This window comes from Mustela putorius, unplaced genomic scaffold (genome assembly GCF_011764305.1).
Source record: "Mustela putorius furo isolate JIRA1106 unplaced genomic scaffold, ASM1176430v1.1 tig00000738_pilon_pilon_pilon, whole genome shotgun sequence".
Taxonomy (NCBI): Eukaryota; Metazoa; Chordata; class Mammalia; order Carnivora; family Mustelidae; genus Mustela; species Mustela putorius.
The window spans coordinates 1,779,240-1,797,774 of NW_025421463.1; the positions used below are offsets into that span (position 1 = coordinate 1,779,240).

The following is an 18,535-nucleotide window of genomic DNA, read 5'->3' on the forward strand; positions in this document are numbered from 1 at the left end:
CGGCCAGGCCATGCGCTGGGGGCCCCGGGAGAGCTGCGAGGGCCGTCCACCCCGCTCTGCCTCCCAGGCCGGCTAGAAGCATGGGTGCAACTTCTTGAACTGAGGCCTGCTCGGGGCTGGGGCCCTGTGCTGGTTGACCATGGGGACATCGAGTCAGGTCAGACCCAGGCCAGCCCTCCAGAAGCTCCTGGTGGGGATAGAAGCACAGACAGGCAGTGTCACTTAGTGTGACCCAGGTTGTGATGCCCAGAGGAACTAGCCTGGGCTCAGGGAAGGCTTCCAGAAACCAGAAAGAGGAAACAAGTGACTGGCTCATCAAGGATAGGAAAGAACAAGAGACAACAGTCCAGGAAGAAAAAACAAAGAGCTGGAGGCTGGTGCTGTGAAGTCAGTTCAGGAACGGTGAGAGACAGAGCAAGCCTAGCATGACTCTGTGGCAGGAGACGGAGCTTGACAGTGTGTCCTGAAGGCACCGGGGAGCCATAGAAGGTTCCTGAGCAGGAGAGTGAAGCTGTCAGATTTGGCTTCACACAGATTTATTTGGCTCCCAGGGGGCCAGAGAATGGAGTCGGGGAGGCTGCTGGCTACTGCATGAGTCCAGGCAGGAGAGAGTGAGGTGTGAACTGGGTGGCACCGGAGGCACCAGCAGGAATGGCCGAGAGGCTGAAGTCAGGCACCCAAAGGGCTCTGCCTGATGAACCCAACGCCCTGGGGATGGACTGGTGAGGGCGTGAGCCTTGTCAAGGGGAGAGTTCCTACACAGATTGGCCTCTCTGTCCGTGGCCCCAATCCTACCCTTCTCTGGGAAAAGACAGACCCGTGTTCAAATCCCAGCTTGACCACTTCTTAGCTGTATGATTCTGTGTTTGTCACTTAACCTCTCTGGGCTGTTTTGTCAACGGTAAATAGAAATGCAAAGAAGCAACTCCTAGGAGGGTAATACGAAGGCGGGGAGGCCATTGAAACAACACCGGGGGCGGGGGCACGGAGCACCCAGGAAATGGAAACCCTGCCTTGTTCCGGTCCGGCGTATGTGTACCGGGCTGATACCTGGGCCCCCTTGGGAATGGGGGGAGAGAAGCCCCACGTCCTGCCCCAAGCAGCTGTCAACTTAATTCGAGAGCAGAGGTGGCTCTTCAGCTCACAGAGCTCAGGTGACCTGTCCAGGGCCAAGCAGCTGCCCAGCGGACTCTCCTTCAAACGACAGCTCCACGGAGCAAAGCCCTCACCCCACTTCCCCAAGACAGAGCTTCTGAGAAGGGGCCGGGGGGGACAGTGAGGCCCTCGGGGTTCTGCCCCGGTCTCCGTCACATGCAGTATGACCTCGCTGGGCCCCCTCCCGCAGCCCTGAGACAGCGGTGGCCCCCTGCTCCACGCCCCACGTTTTCTGTAGGTGCGAAGGCACACAGAGGGCCCGGAGTTCAGGCCGCCCCGCACACGCCAATTATCCGGATCATCACTGTTGTTGTGAGGACTCGGGGGCCTGCCCGCGGGGAGGGCTGGGCGGCGTGGAAATTAGGCCTCCGCTCTGGGTGCTTGGCTCAACCTACCAATTTGCAACATATTAATCTTCATCATCTGCTCTCCGGGGTGGAGGTGCCGATGAGACACGGGAGCCCGAGAGCCACCAGCTGCAGCACAGCCGGAACCCAGCCAGACTTGGGCACGGGCGTCCTGTCCATCAGCCAGGTGCATGCTGGGGGCAGGCCCGGGGGAGGGCCTGAAGCCCAGCTGGAGATCCCTCACTGTCCCCAACGCAGCCTCTCTGCCTTCCTTGGAGGGCCTGGGCCATGACTTCTGGGGGCAAGGCCTGGCCTCAGCTCCCCGCCGTCCCCCTGCAGGAGGTGAACCAACTTGCCCAAGGCCACCAGCGGGCACTAGGGCAGCCGGGATTCAGTCCCAGGGCACGCGTCCCTGCCATTCTAAGTTCCCCACCTGCGAGACTGTCACAGTGACAGAGGACACGGGCTCTGAAGCCACTGGCTTGTCGTGACTTAATACACGCCTTGGCCCGGCACAGCCTCATGCGACCTGAAGGCAGCCTATCAGTGACTTAGACAGATGAGTAAACTGAGTCTCCGGGGACCTGTTTTGCAGCTTGGAAGGCGCCGCTGGCAATCGCCCACCAACCCTGCCTGGCTCCCTCTGCCCCCTTGCAGCACACATGCTCCTGCCCCCCATCCCCACCCCTGCAGCAGCTCCTGATGGCGGGGTACCTGCAGGCTCCAAGCCTTAGCATCTGGGGCAGGCCGGTCTGTAAGGGCCACCGTCTCCAGTCTTGCCGTTGCCCTGGGAGCGAGGCCGTCGCTGGAGTCAGCGGCCACGAGCCTGGCCGGGCTTCACTGCCGGCTCTCTCCAGACGGACGGAGACTATGTCTTTTCATCCCTGTGTTGAATTTTCTGAAATGTGGAATTTGCAACTCATGCTACCATTATTGCTTGCATCTCCCTGATAGCCACATAATCGGCTGTCAGGGGGTGGACCGAACGAAAGGGAAACCCTCGGGAACATCTCGGTGCCATACCTGAGAACGGGAAGCTGTCATGAACCATGGCTTGGGTCGCCCAAGGGACAGAGGCTGCCCTTGGCACACACACTGTGGCCCACAGCACCTGGGGAGCAGGGCTGCTGGGAGGGGTGTGGGAAGACGGGAATCAGAACACGGAGGGCTTTGGGTGCCAAGCTAGGGACCCAAACTTCATCCTAAAGGCGTAACCACAGAAGGGCCCCAGGCAGAGACACGGCGAGGTCAGGGTCATGTTGTGCAAAGACGGCGCCGGGGGTCTGCAGCGGGAGGGATGGGCTGTAAGCGTCTCCCCCCCGTAAAAATTAAGTAAGTACCTGACATGAGTGATGGCTGAGTACATTGGTTTTTCTTTACATATATATAGACAGACAGGTTTTTCTATTAGCACTTAATTAATGCCCTAGCTTAGAACAGCACCCATTCATTATCCCACAGCTCCGCAGGTCGGAAGCCCGGGTGGGCTCAGCCAGTGCAATGCTCGGGGTCTCACAAGGTAGAAATCAAGGCATCGGCCAAGCTGGGTCCTTGTGGGGAGACTCTGGGAGTCTTTGGGGGGCCCCGTCAGGACGCTGGCAGGTGGCTGCAGGACTGAGGTCCAGCTTCTCACTGGTTGTGGGTTGGGGTGGGGGGCTGCTGCCCCCTGAGAGCCCCCAGCTCAGCAGAAGCCTCCCTCCTCGGAACCCTCTTCACCCTGACTTGGCTTTGACCTCCTCTTCTAACACCAGGAGGGGGGACCCTCACGTTTCTGTAAAGGGCTGCTGTGATCAGCTTAGGCGCGGGATAATCTCCGCATCGGAAGGTCGCTGACTAGTAACCTCCATTACAGCTGTAAACCCCCCCTTGCCACTTGCTGGAATCTCAGAGTAACCCGGGGTGAGGGGCGGCGGGACCCGGGGTGAGAACCGGGCTTGCTGGGGGCGCGCTTCCGAAGCCGACCGGAGCCCGTCTCTGCTGGGCTCCGCGGGTCCCGCCAGGCTCCCTGCCAGGGCCGGGAGAGAAACCGGGCTCACCCCTGCGGCCGAGAGGGGGGCAGGCGGGCGCGGGGAGGAGCGGGAGGCTGTGCGGAGGCTCCCCACGGAGTCACGTCCCCGGTCCCTGCGCTGCCCCCTGCCGGCCGGCCCTGGAACCACAGGGAGGCTGCTGCTTTTCTGCCACAAGGAACTGCCCTGGCCCGTTGGGAGAGTATAAGCAGCGAGCTCCCAGGACGGCAGGGGACCTGCCTGGCCTCCCGCCTCCAGGTGGTCAGGGCTGGGAGGCAGAGGCCTGGCTGCTGGCCGGCTGCTCGCCCCGCTCCAGGGCCTTGCATCCTCTGAAGACAAGGGGGGAGGGACTTGATGCCCCCCACCCCCGAAACAGTGCTTTGTCCAGAGGTGGAGGCACCCTGAGTGTTTCAGCCCCTCCAGATGGAGAAGGTCACAGGCTGCAGAAAGCGAGTGAACCTGACCATCACCCCCTCTCCGCTCCATAGCAGGGACCGAGTGGCCAGATGGTCACGAACCTAAGCCCCAGGCCAGGCCCGCAGTTCAAATCCTGGCTTGGCCACATGCTCCATGGATGACGCTGGGGCGGAGGTTCCAAAGCCTGAGCCCTGGTTCCTTGTTTTGAATTCGGGGAAATAGGGGCTTGAGGTCAGAACCCTAAGATCTTGAAGAGGAAGGAGGGACTTGAGGGGCCTTGGAGAGGGCAGAGGCTGCTCCCCGAGGAAGGTGGGGAGTGAGGGGAGTCCGTGCGGAGCCTGGGGGCCGGCTGCTGGCGCTCACGCGGGCGCCCCTCCCCCTGCCCACCACAGGGGCTCAGCTTCCAAGGGCCTCCCTCCCTCCCAAAGGGGGCTCCCTGTACAGACCTCTGCCGAGCGCCTCACGTCCCCAACTTCTAATTAAATGGCAGTGATTTTGACGGGGCAGGTGATCTTCTCGGGAGGCCTGGCTTTAAATTTAGCTCCCTCCCCAGCCAGCCCTTTGAAAAGGCTGCTCTCCACGGAGAGAGCAGAGAGAGCGTGAGTCATCGCCAGGCCTCCCTCCCGCCCTGGTGAGCAGCGGTGTTTTGCGGGGGAGCAGGCCTCCCGAAGGCAGAGAAATAGTAAATAGGATGGTATTAAAGGCGACCATGCCTGTGGAGCTTGACACACAGTAGGCTCAGAAATGGGGCATCTGTGTAATTACCCCCCCACACCGCCTCACGTCTCCCTCCCCCTGCCCGGCCCCCAAGAGGGGACACAGAGATTTGTGGGCTGGGATGCCCAGATGCCCCTGTCCATGCAGCCTCAGAGCCCACTCCTCCTGCTTCCTCAGATGCACAGCCAGCTGGCGGGAGCTCTAAAGCCTGAAAATGCTCCCCGCCCCAAAAGACATCCTCTTGCCCCCTAGCCCCTAAACCTGGGGATGTTACCTTATATGGCAAGAAAGAGAAAAAAAAAAGAGCTTTGCAGACCTTGAAGGGCTTTGAGATGGGGAATGATCCTGGATTGTCAGAGGACCCCAAATGCAGTCACAGGGGACCTTCTGGGAGGGAGCAGGTTGTGGGGGGGTCTGATGCACACGCACACAGAGGAGCAGGCCACACAGAGAGCCAGACAGATGTTGGCCTTGGAGGCTGGAGTGACACAGCTATACGACAAGGATGTTGGCAGCCACCCGGAGCTGGAGCGGTCCTCGCTTTCAGTCCCCGAGGGAGGCAGCCCCCCAGACACCTGACTTCTGCCCAGTGATGCTGATTTTTGGTTTTCTGGCCTCCAACACTATAAGGGAATAAATATATGTTGTTTTAAGTCACCAAGTTCAGGGTCATTGGTTACAGCAGCCATTGGAAACCAGCGCACAGGAGTTGGGAGAAGTAAATGAGTTTGCCCTCTGTCACTCCGCTGGGGAAGAGTCACACTGAGATTCCAGGTCCCCGTCAACCAGTCAGTCCCCTGGCCCTTACTGTTCCCTGCACACTTGGGACACACACCCCCCCCCCCCCGCCAATGGAAGAACAGAAGGGACATCAGGCAGATCCAGTACCAACTAAGTGGCAGGAGCTCCTTTCCTCTACGACACAGTCTCTCCTTTAATCTCTATGTTGACCCTTTGAGATGGATAAAAGCATCCCCATTTTGCAGATGAGGAAACTGAGGCACAGGGAGCCAACCTAGCTCTGTCCAAGGTAGGGGAGCCAACCGTGGGGAAGGAGAAGGTGCAGGTGCAGGAGCACAGGGAGGGCAGCCATGATGGCACACAGCAGGTGGAGAGTGGAGGTTTGAGGCTGACTAGGGCAACCCCCCCACACCCACACCCCCACCCCCGCATGGGGCACCTGGCTGCAGAGCAGGCTGGGAAGGCAGGCTGGGACCCCAGGGCCAGGAAGGGGTGATTGTGTTTGAGTGGGTAGATAATCAGGGTGGATGGAAGGCTAACACCCCAAGTCATCACCCAACTGGGCTGTGAACCTCTTGGGCACAGTGAGCTCATCTCATCTCTGGGTGACTTGCATCAGACAAGAGACAGGCCCAGAGCCCTGCTCAGTGACATGAAGGTCGGGGGGAGGGACTGTCCTGAATAACAGGCTTTCCAATATACCCTGAACATGCCATACCCAGGTACATATACACAAGTGCACACATACACACAAAAGCCACACACACTAGGCATACACACACACACACCAACACACACACAGCCCACGCTATATAGCCTCGATGACCCCCAGGACCCAGCCTCTGGCGACAGAGGACAGACACCTCTCAACCTCAATACCATCCACATGAGCTCTTAAGCCTGTTTCTTCACCTTTCTTGTCCTTGGTTTCCACCATAACATGGGGTGATCACGGACTCCCTCTCGGGAGGGTTGGCAGGTGCCGGGCGAAGTGCATCACGTGTCCTGCCTCATTTAATCCGCAGAAGATCCCAAGAGGGAAGTGCTGCTGTGATCTTTTTAGAGAAGAGCACTGCCCCAGGAGGAAAGGCTGAGATGGGAAGTCAGGGGGATCTGGGCTGCAGCCCCACTTCTGCCTCTTGCTGGCTGTGTGGCTCACAGGAGGTGTCCTAACCTCTCTGAGCCCCAGTTGCCTGCTTTGTCTGTAAAAAGGGGAGGACACCGCCCAGTGCTTTGGTGAAGTATAAATAAAATACCATGTATAAAGGGCCCAGCCCAGTTTCCCGTGAGGTTCGATCCATGTCCATAACCATGAAACCAGATCCAAGGATGGGAGAGCCCCGAGGAGTCTGCCCTTTGGGAATCGACCTGCGTTCCAGGGCACTCAAACAAACTCTCCCTCCCAAATGACCAAGGGATAGCTACCCTCATCACCAGCCCCTCTGTGGGGTCCCTGCAATGTCCCCCCACAGTCCCTACCCCTGCAGGACAGGGGGCCTGGGACAGAGGAAAGTGCAAGAGGCGCTTACTGAGGTTCGCTCTCGGACTCAGGGCCATGCAGAGCACCCAGCACACCCAGACGGGAGGGCCAGCGGGAAACACGGGCTGCTGGGGAGCACAGGTAGAGACACGAATGGCAGAGGGGAGCCCAAGCAGCGGTCACGGTGGTCAGGGAAGTTGGGCTTTGTCTGCGGGAAACCGAAACACAGCCTCCTTTCCGATGTGATGGATCCTCTCCCCGGACCCAGCCACCCAGCACCCAGGGCCTGGTCGGGAAAGAGGGAATGCCTCCCTTGACAAGAATGGCCTGGGGAGAGAAAACCTGACCCGGTGAGCCTCCCGGCGCAGGAGGCGGGCCATCTGCCGCGACCGCGACCGGGTCGGCCTGGCAGAAGGCGGCGTGTTCTCCCCTGGGCGGGGCCCCGGAGCACCACCTGGAAGGCGGCAGGTGAGTGCTGGGCGCCTGGGGAGCCTGGAGTCGGAGACAGGGTGGGAGGGGGGCGGAGAGGAAGGACAGAGGGGGGGAGAGAGGGGAGGGGAAAGTGGGAAGGACGGAGGACAGCAGGACAGAAGGACGGAGGACAGCAGGACGGAGGGAAGAAAAGGCGAGAGTGAGCCGCAAGACGGAGCCACAAAAGGAAGGAAGGAGAAGGACTGCGAGAGAAAAAGCGAGCGGGAGGAAGGGACGGGCGGGGGGGGCGCGGCGGGGGGGGGCGCGGGAGAGCGGCCGGGCGAGCGCGAGGGAGGAGGGGGGCGGGCGGGAGCGGCGGACGCCGGCGCTGGCGGAGGGGGAGCGCGGCGCGGCGGCGAGGGCAGGACGGCGGGGAGCCGCGAGGACGGCGAGGGGGCAGCAGAGGGCGCGGAGCGAGCGGCGAGCGCCAAAGAGTGAAGTGGCGGCGGCGGGCGCGGGGCCGGCGAGCATGAGCGCGGCGGCGGCGGCGGCGGCGGCGGCGGGCGCGGCGCGGGGCGCGGGGCCGGCGGGCGGGCGGGAGGCGCGGGCCGCCCAGTAGCCGCGGGCGGGCGGCGCGGGGCGCCGGCGGGGCGAGCGGCGGGCGGCCGGAGCGCGACCCCGAGTCCCAGCCGAAGCCCCAGCGCCGCGCCGCGCCCCCCACCCCCCACCCCCACCGCGCGCCTAGGAGCCCCCGAGCCCCGCGGGCGCCCCCCAGTCCCCGCAGCCCCCGGGGCCGGGACAACTGTTGCGGCGGCGGCGGCGGCGGCGGGGGCACCGCGGGGGCGTGGGCGGCCCCGCGCCCCAGCAGGCGGCTCAGCCCCGCGGGCGCCGGCTCCCGGCGGCGGAGCGAGGAGCGAGCGGGCGGCGGGCACGAGGTGAGCGGCGCCCCGGGCGGGCCGGGCTGGGGCCGCGCGGGGGAGGGGCGCGCCCGGACAGGAGGCGGGGGGCGGAGGGGGTGGTCCGAGCGCCCCGGGAGGAGAGGGCCGGGGGCGGGGCTCCTGGCGGGGGAGGGTCCCGGCGGGGGGGGCGGGGTCTTCGGCTCCGGGGCTCGGGAGAAAGGGGTGCTGGCGCCCGGGGCGGGGAGGGGTGGGCGCGCTGGGAGAACCGCGGTGGGTGCTTCGGAGGGTCCGGCGTGCCTTGGAAAGGGGTCGGGGACGCCGGGCGGAGAGTCTGGGGGCGGTGAACCGGGTGGGGGTTAGCCGGTGCTCTGGCGTTGGGGTCCGCGCCGGGGCTAATCGAGGTCGGGGTCGCTGAACCTTGGAGGGGAGGGGACCGAGGAGCATCCCGGAGCGCGTCGTGCCGGTACGCAGCAGTTGGGACCGGAATGCGCGTCCGAGGTGGGGACCGGCGTCCGAGGACCGAGTCCCGGAGCGCAGCGAGCGGGGAGCCCCGTGCGCGCCGGACAGAGTTCCGGAGGCACGCTGGGGACCCAGCCGGTTCCGGGGGCCCCAGCTGGGCGGCGCGGGCCACCAGGAAGACCCCCTCCAAGAGCGCGCCCCTGGCTCCCCGCCTGCCGCGTGGCCCCAGTGGAGCCGCCGCCGCTTCCCCGGGCCGAATCAATATTGATCCCGCGCCCGGAGCCCGGTGGCCCGGCGGCGGCCTCCGAAGCTCATTAGCGCCAGCGGTTGCCATGGCAACGAGACCCCAAGCGTCTTCAGGTTATATTTATTCTAATTATTATTATCATTATTAGTATTAGTATTTGTTACTCAGCCAGAGGAAAAAAGAAAGGAGGAAGACACGCCAGCGCGTCCTGGCGCCTCCAACTGTTCTCTCTTTGGAGAGAGCCAGTGAGGGGCTGGTGGGGCCAGGCCGGGTGGGTCGCGGCTCCCAGCTGGTGGCCGGCGGCACCCCTGGGGCGATGGGGCTAAGGAAGGGGAGTTACATAATACTTCGTGGGAGTATGTCTGTATGCCTCTTTGTGTCTGCCCGGCGTCTCTCGGCCTCTGTGATCCCTGCGCCTAGTGTGGGCTCCTGCCCAAGGAATCCCAGAGCGGGATGACAGGAGCAGAAAGTGCCTTGCACCAGGAATCACAGTGGGTGGCCTCTAGCCCTCTCTCTCCTGGCTGGGTGACCTTGAGCAAGGTGCTTGACCTCTCCGAACCTTTGTTTCCCCATCTGTAAAGTGGCCCCGGAGCCCTTGCCACCTCTGAAGGTTGATGGAGGTTGCACTGGGAAGGCCCTGCCCGTGTCTGATGATGCGCTCTTGGCTGTGTGACCCCAGGCAGCTTTCTGTCCTTCTCTGGGCCTCAGTTACCTCGTCATAGAATGAGGGCCTTGACCCCTGTGGGTCTAAGCCGTCTTCAGTCACTGATGTCCTGTGAATCCCGCACCAGGCTGTGATTGAAATGCCCTTTAGCTAGCAAGTTAGGCCCCATTCAGAGTCAGAATAAGGGGCGGGGGTCCGTCCACCATCCGTGGTTTCTTCGCCTGTGAGATGGTCTCAGTGTGACCAGAAAGCATGTGGCCCAGTGGGACCTTTCACTGACAGGCGTCTTCAGGGAACGGTTGGAAATGGCTTTTAACGCAGAATCAGAATAAATCGTGGGTCCCTGGTGCCAGCTCAGGACAATCCCTATGCTGGCCAGGGTTGTCCAGAATTGAGGTGTCCCCCAACCCCTGAATCTGTGACTGCTCGGGGCAGGACCCCTGCCTGTGAGCCATCTATCTCTCCAGAGATGCTGTTTGCCGTGTGCCAGCCCTGACGGGTTGACTGTGGAGCTAGCGTCCAGAAAGTTCCCTGAAGCCAGATGGCCCCCCGCGCCTCGCACCTCTGGGCTCAAGGTGAAAGCCCCAGGCAGGGGGCTCTGCCGTTTCTTTCATGTCAGCAACCCACGGAGTTCCTGGCTCTGTCTCAGGCATCTGGGAGGAGAAACAGATCAGCTTGGAGCTGCGTGTGTACGTGTGTGAGTATGGGAACATGCGAGTGTGTGGTGTGAGTTTGCAGCCGCCGTGGTGTGCGTGTAAATGTGTGTGGGGTGCGAATGTGTGCATGTGTGTGTAAACGTGTCTGTGCGTGTGTCCCACCCACCCCGAAGCCTGTCCCGCTGGATGGGAGGGGAGGGGTGGGGGCAGGGCCAGCGCTGCTCAGACTTCTGTGGGGGAGAGAAAGGGGGGAGGGAGGCCTGCCCCAGGGAGCCGCAGCTGAGAGCCACTCCCTGGTCCTGTTAGCCACCCGTCCATTCCTTCCTCTGGGCACAGCGCCCAGCAAGCCCCCATGGCTGCTGCCGCCCAAGGGCGTCCACTCTGCCCTTGGCTGCTCTTGAGGAAACAGCCCCTGATGGGGCCAGCCAGGGTTGGAGGCCTGCCTGGGGGAAGCCGAGGTGGGGGGGGGCGCACGGGGGAACGTCTGCCCCTGAGAGCCCGAGGAGGGGTGCCAGGGGGGCCTGGTCCAGAAGGCAGGCCCGAAGCAGCCAGAAGGGAGGAGCAGAAGGTGTTCTGGGCAGAGCCCCTCGATGGGTGGTGATGCAGATTGGCTGGGGGGGGGGCGGGGGGCCGCAGGACGAGGGAGACAGGCAGCAGATGGTACCGCCACGCAGCCCGGGCGGGTGCCAGGAACTGGACAACCCCCCCCTCCGCCCCCGGCCTGGGGGAGGGTTCAGAAGCAGGGGTGGCGTGGCGAGGAGGGGCGGATGAGTAGGTTTGGAGCTTGGACACTTACGTGGCCTGCCGGTGGGAGCGCATGGTTGGGTGGGCAGAGGGAGGGGTATTTGGAAGACAAGGAGAGGGGTCTGGTTTCCAGCCCTCTAGGACAATCAGCCAAGCCCTTGCCAGCCCTCCCCGCTTCCGGCCACACTGCAGGAGACGAGTGCCGCACAGCCAGGCCCTTGGCTTCTAAGAGAGGGAGGAGCAAGCGGACACCAGATTGGGCCGCGACCACTGTCTGCAAATGACACGCGACTTGGCGGACGCACACGCAGCATGGGGCCTCCGTGGCACTAGGCTAGCATCTGATGGCAGAGGCCAGAAGGCCTACTACGTGCCAGGTGTTGTATGGAGCGAGCCCCGAGCCCCAACACCTCCTTAATCTGCAGGCCATCTGCATGAACTTGTCCTTACGGATAGATGCTGTTGTGCCACCAGAAACGGCCTCAGAGGGGTTCCGAATAACCCAGCGGCTCCTAACTGCTTCAGGACTCCGCCTGGAGCCCAGCCCTAGCCCCAGGGCAGCCCCGTAGCTCCTCACACTGCTGCCCTCGGTCAGGCTGCTTGGAGTCTCACTTCCGAGCCCTCGTTCTGTTTCCTCTGTTCTGAACCTAGCCAGAGCGCGGCCCATCTTATGGTTGGGGTGATAGGTATCACCTCCCTTCTTGGGGACACTCTGCCTCTATTAACTCAGCCTCTGCTGGTTTGCTTCTCCCCAGCCAAGTCACGCAACAGATTCACATCAGTCCTAGGATGAACAGAGAAACCCCAGCCCCAGCTCCCTCAAAAAAGTGACTTCTCCTAGCCCAGCTGCTCTTTCTAGAAGTTACTGAAATAATAGTCAACCTCCAAGAACAGGAGGAACTTGTGTCCTAAACACTCTTCTGTAAGGTGGGGTCCTGAACATCCGGAGCCAGCAAAAGCAAGGAGGGAGACCAGAGGCCTGGGCCATGGCCTCCTGGAGACGGCAGGTGCCGCCCACTCTGTTGGTTTTGGCCTCATTCTGCACAAAGCCCGGCAGGAAGCAAGTTCCTTCTCCTGTCTCCCCGTCTCTCTTTTTGTCCTTCCTGACCTCCTTCCTGCAGCCAGCACATTGCTTGACCCCATCTCTGTGTGTGACCTGGGGACATAGAGAAGACCCCAAGGCCCTCTCAGACCTGTCCCCGTGGAGCCCTGCCTAGAGATGACCAGGGCTCAACTTGGTGCATGACTGAGTAAATGAATAGATAATTCTCTGGCTGGGACAGTGGCTGTCTTGGGACCACTGGCCCTGTTACTGTACTAACTCCCCCTCGTGTCAGCTAGGTCCCCTCGCGACAAGCTCCTCCTTCCTCTTCCCCTTGACTGTGACCAGGTAGGAAGTTCTCTGGAGAATCTTCTCTGGGCATCCTGACCTGGCCCCTCACTGGCGAGTCACTGGCCCCCTGAGCCCCTTTTCCCACTCAGCAGTGCAGGACATGAAGGTTGTGGGGTAAGAGGTCCTGGTAGGGTCTTGGGTGTGGGAACTCCACTCTTCATAGCCTAAAGTTGGGGAATCAGACAAAGATGGGGACTCCAGCACGTCTGGGGCCTCTGTGCATGCTAAGTCAGAGAGGGAAGCCCCAGGAGCCTCTGCTGTGGGTCCTGAGAGAGAGCTGGAAACTTGTCCACGTACCCAGATACAGATGAGGACGCTGAGTCCAGAGCCAGTTCTGGTTGTGCTCAAGGTCACGGTGAATGGACGTCCTGGACCTCCAAGGGTGTTCAGGGTTATGATGCAGACTTGGTAGGTGTTTTTCAGAGGCCCTGGAGGCTGCCTGGGATGGGGCATTGGGAGGGGGCCGGGACGGTCGAACGGCACTCCCTTCTGGAAAAGGCTTCAGACACCCCCACCGTCACCCCCACCACCTCCAGGCCCTTGGCCATCAGAGTGGAAAAGCAGAAGCCAGATGAAATGCAAATGCCTCCCATCCCAGATTTCCGGACATCAGCAATGAATGGAGCGTCTACTTTGCGTGTTCTAGACAGCCTGCCCCCTTCCCCCCCCCCACTAGGGTGCACACTCCGATCACCGCCCATCTGTCCGCACACACACGTACCTCAGCAGATGCGTGCCGACTCGCCTTGAGAAATTAAGAAATAATGCATGAGCTTCCCAAATTACACCCATTTAACACTGAATTAAGTTCTGGAAGCTCTTAACAGAGCCCTGGGAGGAAAAAAAAATTTTTGTTCACACTTCCCTGGAAAATGAGACAAACCGTGATCTTTTAAAACCCAGCTACATAATCTGATTATTCCTCGCTGGCAAGCGTCGGGAGATGCCCGGCGGAGGGCGGAGATGGCTCGGCCGTCGCCGAGAGATTTGCATGGGGAAATTGGGCCGGGGAAGTTTGCCTCCTGCACCAGATTCAAAGCTCTTCGGCACTTGATAGGCTCAGAATAAAGTGCTGCTTTCTTAGATATTGGCACAAATTAAAAATAAAGACAAGTTCCTTCCATAATCCAGTGCGAGAATTCCCTCGGCAGCTCCCCGAGCTGGTGACGGAAAGGATGGTGATTTGCTTTCACTTTGGGCTCCTTTTCTCCCATGCACAGCTGGATTTCTAGACTAACGGCCAATGCATTTAGCTAGCATTCATTCCACGTTTCCGGCGCACCTACCCTGTGCCAGGACACGGTGCCAGCCGGAGACCGGAGACGACGAAGATAGGACCTGGTGGGTTTTGCCGTGTGTCTGTTGGGGGCAGAAGAGACTAAAACAGGCATCTGCAAGGTCCCACCCTGCCTGAGGGGGCAGGGAGGGCTCCCTGGAGGAGGTGACTTTTGGCTTGGGTCGTAAAGGCTGAGTCGGAGGGTGCCCCGCCCAGAAGAGGGCACAGGGCACTTTGGGAAGAGGAGTAGTCTGAGAAAATCTTGAAGCAGTCTGGCAGAGGCTTGGGCTCCCGGTGGCATCTTGTGATTTTCACGCTGGCAGTTTTTCTTGTTACCAAGCCCCTTCCTATGCGTTACCTTCCAGCGTCCTCGGGAAACCCCAGGGTCAACCTGTGAGTATCCCTTTTGCTAAGGAGAACAGAGCCCAGAGAGAGGAAGCGGGCGCTGGGGTCATGGCCAGACAGGGCTCTGAAACCCCAGGTTCTGGATCCTGTGGGCTCCTTGGGATGGGGGAACAAGCATAAGACACTAAAAATGGAAATTCTAAAAATTAAAGCCTGGAACCACAGACACTAATACCAAAGTCTAGAAAGTCCCCTTTCTTCTTCCCTCTGAGCTCTCTCAGCCTCCTTGGCTCCCGCCAGGCTGGGCTTCAGGACGTGGGGCCTGGGGTGTCCGTGCTAGGCCTGCTAGCACTGAGCCTTAGTCTCTACATCCAGGAAATGGGGCAGGGAGCCTCTGTGCCCGTCTGCAGGAAGCCTGGCCACACCACTGATCCCCAGAGGCCCGACCTCTCTGCGCGAGTCCAGCATGCCCCCGCCGTGGGCTGGTTTGCGAGGCCTCTGCCGTTTCCGTGTTTCAGGAAGCAGGTGGGCAGTGTGGCATCCTCTGGGTGTGACTGCCTGGAATCTGATCCCCGGGGCCCTGAGGCCTTTGGGGAATGAACCGAGCCTCTGAGCTGAGGCCCATCGTCAAGGTAACGGGCAGAGCCAGAGGGAGGCTCCTGGCCCAGAGGCACAGATGGCTAGAGAGCCCGTGGCAGGGACAAGTGTTCTCTCTGTTTGTTCCAAACTCTGCGACCCTGGGTGGGTTATGTAGCCTCTGGGCCTCTGTTTCCTCATCTGCGGAAGGGGTTATTGTGAGAGCCAGATTAGGTTTGCGGAGAAGATTAGTGCGCCCAGAGTGTGCGTTGACAACCGCGTGGTCTGTCGTCTCACGCTATTACGCCGAGCTGGTGTGTCACCGTGGCGCAGCTCACACCGCCTCAGTCCTTCCTGCGGTAGCCAGGCAGGAGCCGCACCCGATCGTCCCTGAGCCTCCGTGGCAGTGGTTGTCGACTGAATGAGGAAGAGTCCAGGGGGCCCTGAGACCAGGGGGAGCCTGCCCGGCATGCGCCCTCCTGGGTTCCCACCCCAGCTCCAGGGCGGGCCGTTCGGCTTGCTCCGAGCCTCAGTGTGCCCGTTTGCAAGATAAGGCTGGTAACGTTGGTAATGACACTAACACGTTACAAGGGCAGTTTTGAGGGCTACGGGTAAGAATCATAATATTCCAGGCCCCTGGGTCTGTCACAACGATAACCATGATTTTATTATCCCAGAACTCTGGAGGGACCGTCCCGGGGCTCACACCCTGGTCTCCATCCTTGCTAGCTGTGTGACCGTGGGCGAGTTACATGACCTCTCTGAGTCTCAGTGTCCTCATCTAAAAATGGGAATAGCACCCACCTCACAAGGTTCTTTGAAGAATTAAATGAGTCAATCCAAGGACCGTGCTGGTGCAGAGCCTGATGTGCAGTTCAATGCTCAGTACACGTTACGGTCCTTACCGCCAGGGGTCCGGTTACTAACAGAAACACCCAGGAGGCCCAGAGGCGGTGGGCTTCTCTCTGTGCTCGAAGGGTGGACGCCACTTCATTCCTGCTTTAGCTCTGTGGCTGGAGCCTGGCCCAGGGTGCCTGGGCAGATGGGCAGGTGGGTGGACGGATGGGCAGACGGATGAATGAGCGAGTGAGGCGATGGACGGGAGAAGGAAGGGCAGACGGATGGACAGCTGTCAGGGAACGTCACAAGGCCAGGACCGGGGCAGCGAGGGAGGGATTCCTTCTGAGGTCCGTGAGCGATGAGGTCGGATGGGCTGCGTAGCCGTCTCTCTCCCTATGCGGACATCTGTTGTCCCCGTTCCACAGGACCGGGCCTGGTGACCCGAGTCCGGGGGCCCAGGCCACCGGTGTCCCTGCCAGTGTGGTTGTGAGCTGGACAGAGCTGGTTCATGCTGTGGCTTCCCCCCCTTTCACATGGGGAAGTCCCAGGGCTGCTCCAAACCTCCGTTCCCTCCTCCATGGTACGGGCCAGGCGTCCCTGCCTTTGGGGGATGGTGACGCGCACAGATAAGGTGTCTGAGCGTAGTTTGTAATCTGTGAAGCTGCGCTGGAAGTCGGGGGAGGTGTTTGGGCTCCATACGGTGGGGGACAGGTTGCACGGGAGGCTTTGGAGCAGGGGTGGCGCGTTGCCCACACAGACTACGGAACAGCGGCCTGCGAGCCATCTGATTTCTGCCAGAGGGGCCCAAAGCGCGGGGTCAGGGCAGGGGCAAGAAGTGAGGTCACTGCGAAGCCAGGGCGGAATTCGGCCTGCCGGCCCCCGGCACAGGAGCACTGGCTCCCAGGCCCATGGGCGCCCCAACCTGCTAGGGAGACCCCTGAGTCGCCACAGAGCCCCCATCCCAGGCACTTCGTAAGCATGAATCCTGAAACCATGCCGTGCCCAAGGACAGGTGACCACTGCTCCCATGTCGTGACCTCCCTGTGACCACACGGCTGCTAAGGATTTGGATCTGGCAGCTTCAACTCTTTCCACAGTGGAGGCTGGATACGCTTCGTGGCCCAGAGAGGCATTGGCACGGGGGCACCAGAGCCCTGCGCCTGCCCCTCACTGGTGTGTGGCCTTGCCAAGCCACCTCCTCTCTGTCTCAGTATCCTCTGTAAACTGGGGTCCCCAGGAGGACCCCCGGGGTCCTCTGTACCTGAGAGGCAGGCAGAATGCTCCAGAAGCAAGCCCTTCTCACGCTTCCACTGGTCTGTCACCATCGTGGAGCTCCCTCTCTCTGGGGAGGGGGACGCACGTAGCGAGACCCTGGGGAAGGAATGGGGCAGGGATAGGGTTGCTCTGGAGCTGTCCCGGCCTCATATGGGCCCGGAAGTCAAGGGCAGTGAGGTCTTTAATATTTGACCCTTGGATTCTGCTGCCACCTGTTGCCTCCTCCGAAGGGGCCGGGGGTCAGGAGCGTGTAAGCCATCCGCTTGGGTCCCTGTGACGTGCTTACTCACTCCAGAAGTTACCCTCGGGGCTTGTGGTCTGCAGGACGTCTGGATCCTACGGGTCTGGGTCCCATGTAAAGGACTGAGCAAGTGTGGGTGATGATGGAGGTCGGAGGAGCAATTCGGCCTGGAGAAAGGGGTTGGAGCAGCATGGAGGCCTTCCCAGGGGAGGTGGCATCCCAGGAGGTAGAGTATGAGATGAGGGGGTCAGTGAGCCAGGGGCGGAGGGACATCACGGGAAAAGGAACAAGACACGCGGAGCCCAGGGAAAGGAGTCGGTGCACGTTCAGCGCTTGGCCATGGCTGTCCCGTGGTGTTGCTGGAGGCCGGGCAGGTGAGGCTCTGGCATTCGGCAGTGGCCTGACCTCCAAGGCCGCTGGCAAGTTAAGGAGTGTTTGTTCCGCCGCCCGGAGCAGCGGGGTTGGTGACAGCCCTTCCCAGTTGCTCGCGTGAAGCACCCAGCGTACTTTCCTGAAGGGAGAGGAAACCTGAAGGCATGTGGCAGCCTTCGGCCCCCGTCCGTCTTCCTACAGGGCCCCAGGCCAGCAGGTGGGCACGTCCGGGAGAGGACGAGGGCCTGGCAGAATTCTGGGCAGGGCGAGGGAAAGATTAGGAGACTTTCCTCCTGAAATTCAAACAATTGGACAGTCTGTTCTGGATCGATTTAGAAGCAGTGAAGTGGGAAAAAAATCAGAAAATATAGTGTGAAAGCTATTTTCTCTCTCTCTCAGTTGGGAAGAGGGATGAGCAGTTTATTTGTGGACTGTCCAAGGCCCTGGCCAGGGCCTCTTAGCTCCGTGCTGCCCCTCCATCGCTGCTCCGGTCTCCCGCTCCCCTATTCCCCACCTCTGTGCCCAGGGCAGGGCTGGGCACCCAGGGTCTCCAAGGGACATCAGACATAGATCCAGCCTCCACTGGGAGCCAACAGTCGCAGGGGCCTCCGGCATGGGCTCAGCCAAGAAGGGCCTCCTGAGCTAGATGCCTCCTGGGCAGACACCAGCTGGAGAGGGATGGAACGCGCCACTCCCAGCTCCAGACCGGAGTCTCTACATGGCGAGGGCAGGTGTCTGTCTTGTTCAGTCCTGCGTCCTCAGGGCTGTGAGTCAGGAGTGCACCCAGCAGGGGCTCAGTGAACGTTTCCTGGCTGAATGATAGAAGGCAAGCAAGAAGAAAACCGAGGTTTCGAATGAAGCGACCTGCTCATGTCGGTTAGCGGCGGTGATGGCATTAGAACTAGATCTGTCACTCCCATACCTGGATGTCCCCGATCCCCCTCTCTGTCCGTGAGGCTGGGAGCTAGGTCTGAGATACTCGGGGGGAACTGGCACCAACGACCTCTTCTCTCCCAGGCATGGCCTGTCCCTCTCTTCCTGACACGACCAAATGTAGGCTTCGTTTTCACAGCTTGAGCCAAATGCTGATTGTTTTAAAATAAGCCTGTTCAGTGTGAGGCCAGACTCGTGTAGAGGGGAGGGGTAGGAGTGCGGAGTCCTCCTCCCCAGCTTCCCCGAAAGACTGTCCCCCAGGAGGACGGGCCCCCGGGGGCCGTGGTTGGAGGAGTTCCATCAGGGCCCAGGTCTGCTGGGAAGCCCTGCGTGTAGGCGGA

General features: G+C 61.1%; 1 protein-coding gene across 2 annotated transcripts in view; it reads left to right on the plus strand.

Annotated features, from left to right (window-relative positions):
* Nucleotides 1-18,535, plus strand: part of SHISAL1 (shisa like 1) — a 129,542-nt gene that overhangs the window by 50,083 nt on the left and 60,924 nt on the right. Inside the window, exon 1 of one of the 2 annotated variants that reach the window (XM_045083728.1) lies at nucleotides 8,108-8,209. The exons of the other annotated variant lie outside the window; for it this stretch is intronic. The gene's annotated coding sequence lies outside the window, so the exon portion shown is untranslated. Of the gene's footprint in view, nucleotides 1-8,107; nucleotides 8,210-18,535 lie in introns of those variants that run through there. 2 annotated transcript variants of the gene reach the window in all.